This window comes from Carassius carassius, chromosome 33 (genome assembly GCF_963082965.1).
Source record: "Carassius carassius chromosome 33, fCarCar2.1, whole genome shotgun sequence".
Lineage (NCBI taxonomy): Eukaryota > Metazoa > Chordata > Actinopteri > Cypriniformes > Cyprinidae > Carassius > Carassius carassius.
The window spans coordinates 2307024-2313849 of record NC_081787.1 but is presented as its reverse complement, the minus strand read 5'-3'; the positions used below and the strand labels follow the sequence as shown (position 1 = coordinate 2313849).

Here is a 6826-nt window from a genome sequence, read left to right as displayed (position 1 = left end):
GTGTCTGACGGCTGCATGGTTACAATTTTATCTCTTATAGTATTGATTTAAGAAGTAAAGTAGTTCATAAAGTCATTACTGCTTTTTAATGCCTTTCTGTAGGATACAGTATGTTACTTTGCCGCCAAGTTTTGTTTACCTTCCAGTCAACGATACCTACACAAGAAAAAAAAAATGTTGAGAGATTCAAACAAAAAGTAAGTAAGTAGAACTAAATCTAAAATAAAAAAGACTGCAAGTATTGTCACTAGCAGAAGCGCAAGTGTCTGAGAGTGCGAGTCTGCAGCCAGACCCTTCTTCATTATATTATAATACAACTGTACTGCTGACTCTTCACTGAGACAGTACTTTTTGTTACCAAAAGTACATACAGTATGCTTCCTGTGCGTGTTTTTTTTAAAGAGTGGAATCACTAAAAAGGTGATTGGCTCTCATCTATACCACAGGTTATACTAATATTTGGTTCATATGCATGTACAACTCCAACATGTTGGATATGGCCGGCAGCCATATCACCCTGGAGCCCAAGACCGGTTTCCCACTGAAGCTAAGCAGGGCTGAGCCTAGTCAGTACCTGGATGGGAGACCTCCTGAGAAAACTAGGTTGCTGCTGGAAGAGGTGCTAGTTAGGCCAGCAGGGGGTGCTCACCCTGTGGTCTGTGTGGGTCCTAGCGCCCCAGTGTAGTGATGGGGACACTATACTGTCAACAAGCACCGTCCTTCGGATGAGACGTTAAACCGAGGTCCTGACTCTCTGTGGTCATTAAAAATCCCAGGATGTCTTTCGAAAAGAGTAGAGGTGTGACCTCGGCATCCTGGCTAAATTCGCCCATTGGCCTCTGACCATCATGGACTCCTAACAATCCCCATATCTGCTGATTGGCTTCATCACTCTGTCTCCTCTCCACCAGTAAGCTGGTGTGTGGTGGGCGTTCTGGCGCACTATGGCTGCCGTCGCATCATCCAGGTGGATGCTGCACACTGGTGGTGGATGAGGAGATACCCCCAGACTATGTAAAGCGCTTTGAGTGCCTAGAAAAGCGCTATATAAATGTAATGAATTATTATTATTATTATTATTATTATTATTATTAACTTCAAAAGAGTGAATGTCCTTCGAGTACACTTTGGGAAATGGTACAGTTGAGGCATGAGGATCTAATACAAAAGGCTAATCATTCAGAGTAAAGTTACTGGCAGTGCTTATCTCCATCCTCTAATATTGACAATGTGCCTCTGAAGGAAAGTCAGTGTCTTTCTCAGGTGTGTTGGATATGCAATGTTGAAAGCAAAATACATACAGAAGGCTGTTATGAAGGCTTTATCAAAGGCTGGTGCACTGGCACATGTCTATTCCATCTTCTGTCATCACACTGAGCCCTCCTCCTATGATTGCCATTTTACAGTCAGTATCCTTCAGTTGCGTGGTAGGGAAGGGTGTAGCAATATGTTTTTTCTCTTTAGCTCAGATGGTGTAGCTACATACAGTGCAGAACTACATAAAAAAAAATAAGAAAAACATTTTTGAAAACGCTTTCAAAAATTCAACAAATTTTGTTCCATCCTCTTTGGTTTAGACAGTGTAGCTATATAGAGTGCAGAACTGCAAAAACAATTTACAAAATACTGAAAAAAAAGAAAAGAAATGTAAAGAAATGTATATAAAAAAATATACCCAAATGATCACGAGTGGAATTTGCCACATGCATATGGTAATTTTTTTTGTGATTAAGTTACATATGGGTTTTGTGTTTGCAAGATTCCTTTATGTTTTGTGTCTGTATCCTTTTCAAGAGTGTGGACCTTTAACAACCTCAAACTCCACTGAACTTCTAGCTTTGAGAGCAATGGTGAGATGTGTTTCAGTTGTAAGTAGTAATGACACATACAGCCCAACAAACAATATCATCCGTAATCTTTGACATAAGCATTTTAAGTCTTATTCTTGTCCTTTTGTTTTGCCAAAGAAATAATATTTTCTAGTTTGTTAAATGCTGGGAGTAGAAGCCAAACCGGTAGGGATTGATATAGGAACACAAGTCTTGGTAACATCCATTCTCACTGTTTCAATCCTACCGAACACTGAGAGAGTCTCAGGGTGGTAACGGAAGAGGAATCAGTTGCAGGGATAATAAAGATTTGAGCTGCAAACACAAAACAGGAACTAAGCTACAGTCCGAGAGGATAACCAGAAGAGATTCCAGCCAATTCCATGAAGGTGAATGTCAGCTTAACAGGAGGCATCTAGGGAAGGAGTTCCTGAGTGAATGGCAGAGAGTAACAGTCCAAGAGCAACAAGACAGTCCAGCTCTCCAATGAACACCAGGGGGCCGAGAACAGCAAGGGATGGGAGGGAAAAAGCAGGCAGATGGGAGTCCAACAGCCAGAGGCGAAGGGGGAGCTGGGGGAGTAAAAGAAACAACTAAACTAAAAAAACAACTAAATTAAAAGGCAGGAGCTCAAAAAACAAGGAACTAGATAGAACTAAACTAAATCAAAAGAAAACCCCTAATATCAAAAAGGTATAAAATAAATGCAAAGGAAACCAAACAAGGCTAGGCTAGGCTAGGCTAGACAGCAGCAGGTACAAGATCAATCAACAGAGACAAGAGCCAGGTTAATTCAGCGAAACAGAGACTCAATCTGGCAATCTGGGAATATAAAGGGTGAGTAATGATCTAAAACAGGTGTAACCTTAATCAGATAATAAGGTAACCAAAGGGGTGGGGTAACAACAGACAATAGAACAAATGGCAAACAAACCAACTGACAGCCATGTTCTCCAGACAGACCAGGACATGACATAAACAAACGCCTTGACAGAGAGGTAGTACTTCCCATCCTGCCAAGATTTTTTTTTCATCTCAAAAAGCTGTGTATAAACTAAGCATTTATTAGTTTAATAACATTTACAACTGTACATTTCTAGTCTATTACCTCCCACTGCCACTTGTACCAATGATGGAAATAGGCACAGTTAGAATAGCTAAATATGTGGGGGAGCGTTGCTATTATGTGAATATATAGTATTGCAACAGTTAGCACTTCAAAGTTTTAGAGATATATAGAGATAGAGAAAGACAGAGAGAGAGAGCAGGCAGGGGCCCAAGAACAGAGCGCCAGCGAAGAAAAGAGCAAGCAAAGAAAAAACCAGCAGAGAGAAAGAGACAGAGCAACAGTTACAGTCTTATTTTATCCCTTCCTTGACCATGTGACTAAAAACCAAATGTGAGACATTCCAACGGACCAATCAGCAGATTACAGCTTCACCCACTGTGCAAAATGTGTGACAATTAGCTGACCCCCGACGTATACACATGTTGGCCTACAGGCATTGATCGATATCAGCACTTCTGTGCCTTCAGGAATGCCAAGTGGCTCTTTTGCTGCTCAAGATATGTTTGGTACAGGAAAGCAGAAGTCTTTAATAATTTTTGACCCTACAAATGTTTAACTAACATTTTAACTAACCTATTTTAGATCATTACTCACCCTTTTTATTCCCGTCTTGTTTTACTAACATTTGTAGACTATTTATTTAAATTACTTACCATTAACAAACCGTTTACTAAGGGAATTTTTTAACCTTACTGTAATGTGTGCACTAGTCCGACAACAACTAATGTTTAACTAACATTTGTAGACTGTTAAAGAGTTTACATGACTCACCATTAATAAATCATTTACTAAGGGAATTTGTGAACCTTATTGTTGTGTGCACTAGTTCAACATGAACTAACTTTTAACTCAAAAAGCAGTCATTATTGATTTTACTGGACCTTAAATGAGTGAAACTCATTCATGCATCCCTTACATTTTCTGAAACTTTTATTACATATTATATTATTACATAACAGTGGTACACATCATATACATTTATATTGTATAATCAATGCATTAAATAAATAAACAAACAAACTAAGAGAAGAAGGATGTGTTTTTCCTAACGTTAACTGGAAGTGAGCAGCAACCATGGTCAGGATGGACAAACCGTTGGTAATCACCTTTGCGTTTTAAAGCTGCTATTTTAGAAAGTCTTCCAAGAGGACCATTTCTATCATGCTTTCCAGTTAATCCCCCCCTTCAAACATTGTTTTTGAAAGTCCAGTCCATCCGGTCACAACGGGCGAGCATGTTCTTGTTCACACTGTTTTCATGACTTCATCCAGACCTTTTTCTTTTTTCCCTACAAAGTTTCGGTAAAAAGATTTCCAAATATTATAATCGCCATTTCTACAAATCCAAAAGTTTGATTTGTACTGATTTATTGACATCCTAGAAATAAAAAAAACACAGGTCAGTTGATGTGTGCAACAATTAGTCCATATTAGTACTTATACTAATACAGAGTGTATGTTAAGCCAAACAAACACTTCTCATATTAGACTTGGTGTTCAACTATTTTTAAGAGCTAAATCATTTCTCTTACACCCTAATTCAAAAATAATCTGCTTACCTTGAACTCACACTTCTCAGGCCTGTTTAGAAGTTCACTAAAGATTTTAGCAATGACTTTGTGCGAGTTTGCATAGTTAAGAGCAAACAGTGTCATAAGAAGAACTAGCAGTTTCATGTTCTTGTTCGCAGGGATGTTTTCTAGAGATAATGATCTTATTCTGCACTCTAACCCTTTTATACGCACCGTAAAGCAGGAAACGAATACCACACTCTAAAAAAACTAAAGGTGCCTCAGGTATCCTTTTGAGTACTCTAGGAACTTAAAATTTTATTTTAAGAGCCTCAAAGCTCTTTTTCTCATAATAGTCTTTGCAGTTCATACAGGAACTCATGGGATCCTTGAAGCTCTTTGGTTACACTTCTGAGTCACCCTTCAGTGCACTGAGACCTCAAAGTGCTCTGGAGGTACCTGGAGGAATTCACATAAAAAAGGGTTATTGTAAGATCTGTTAACTTTAAAGTGGTTCCTGGAAGATCTTACTTATAAAAACCAGATTCTGGAAGAACCTTTATATAGACGGTTTCATCGGGCGCACGCGCCTGGACCTAAGTTAACTTCCGGTCTGTGTTGTGTATATCGGTCTGGCTGCGGTGCCTACAAACGCAGTTAAAGTCAAGGTGATGAGTAGACTGAAGTTGGCCTCAGGTGGTTGTGCTGTGGGATGTGTTTCCCATACATTTATTTATTTTTGGAGACTCACCACAATTTTAAAACTGATTGATTTTCAAAAAGGTTTCGTTGAATAAACGAAAGAAAGGCTGCTTTCTTTAAACAGACCACTCGTTAAGTCATTTAATGAAATAAAGTTACAAAACTTTAAGTAATTAAATCGATTTAATTTCTATTTTACTAGTGTTGATATTTTGATAAAAAATTTACTGTACATCATTGTTTCTCCTCTATGTCCCACCTTCTGAAATGTGTAGATTTTCACAAGGCTCATCTCTCTGAAAAGCGAGGTGTGCTGTGATTGGCCAGATATCCAGTGCATTGTGATTAGCCCCATGCCTCAAGCGTGTGATAGAAATGTTTAACGCATTCTCATCCCAAGGCGTCATATACTGACCCTCTTGACATGGCACCCTCTAGCGTCAATATGAGACACAGATTATGGGTTAAGGTTAGGGTTAGGGTAAGGGTTAGGGTTAGACCGCTAGGAGGCGCCTTCTGGCCCATTTTTATCTGCTTCTAATATTGACGCTAGAGGGTGCCATGTGCGTAGGATGTTGACGAAATGTCAAAAGGGTCAGTATATGACGCCTTGGGATGAGAACGGTCTGAAATGTTACGTCTTTTAACATATTGTGATGCTAGGTCAGGCCGTAGCAATGAGACAAAAACATAAAACCCGTTATAAACGTGATATAAACATGATTTCTAGTCGTGTTTTCTTTTGGAAGGCAAAAAAAATAAGTTTCGCTTTTGCAACAGAACAATGTCACACACCAGCCACGGCTGGATTGAGTAAGCAGAGGCAGGCGGCTTGAGAGTGGTGCAGTGCTTAGGTCAACCACATGTGAAGACTCCGGGCTGGACTCCACTTCATACACGGTGAAACCTGAATCGGGCGATCCACCATGCAAAGTGGCGGCAATAACAATTATACAACGAGAATAAAAGGTACGCCTTCTTTCTTTGCATGAACATCCGGGTGGCGTAATGCAAATCTTCCCACATAGTGACGAAGAGATGGGACATGTTACAATGAGCCGTTTCAGGAGGGCATGAACGAGTCTCAACTTTTATAAAGAATATCTCTTTGGGTTTGAGACTTTAGTTTTTGCAACTTTACAGATCTTCTTTATCCACCAAGAGTTTGTAACACTCCAAAGAGAAAAGAACAATTGAAATCGCATCATATGACCGGTTTAACTAACTTGGACAAGCTTAAACAATAGTAATATGAGAACATGAACTGATTTGCAGAGTCTTAACCTGTTCAATTGTCCTACAAATAATCATGCTCTTGAAGAGCTGGCACACGGTTGTCTGGTGTGGACACACCTGTGGCCATATTGTCCCGCACATGCTCCTGTGCTGGATTCTGTGTTTAGGTGTTCCAGTGTATCATCGTCATGATCCTCCACAACTTCTGGATCAACAATGTCTCCATTAAGAAGTGTGAGGTTGTGGAGCGCCACCGTAAACGTGATTTCACCAAGTACAACATGTTCCTGCATCAACATCCTTGTTGATCCATGAACAACATTCCAATCAACCAATCAGAATTGAGAGATAACTTTTCAGGAAATATCTGTTTTAGGTTTACAATCAGGGTAAAGTGCTGCTACACTCTTGTTAATCAGTTATCATTTCCCTCTGATTTTATGAATAAATTATGGGTAAGGTTAGATTTAGGGGTAGGCA

At 39.5% G+C, this 6826-nt stretch overlaps 1 pseudogene; it reads left to right on the top strand.

Moving 5' to 3' along the window:
- Positions 1–499: 499 nt before the first annotated feature.
- On the top strand, positions 500–616 carry LOC132114385 (5S ribosomal RNA; annotated as a pseudogene).
- The last annotated feature ends 6210 nt before the right edge of the window (positions 617–6826 follow it).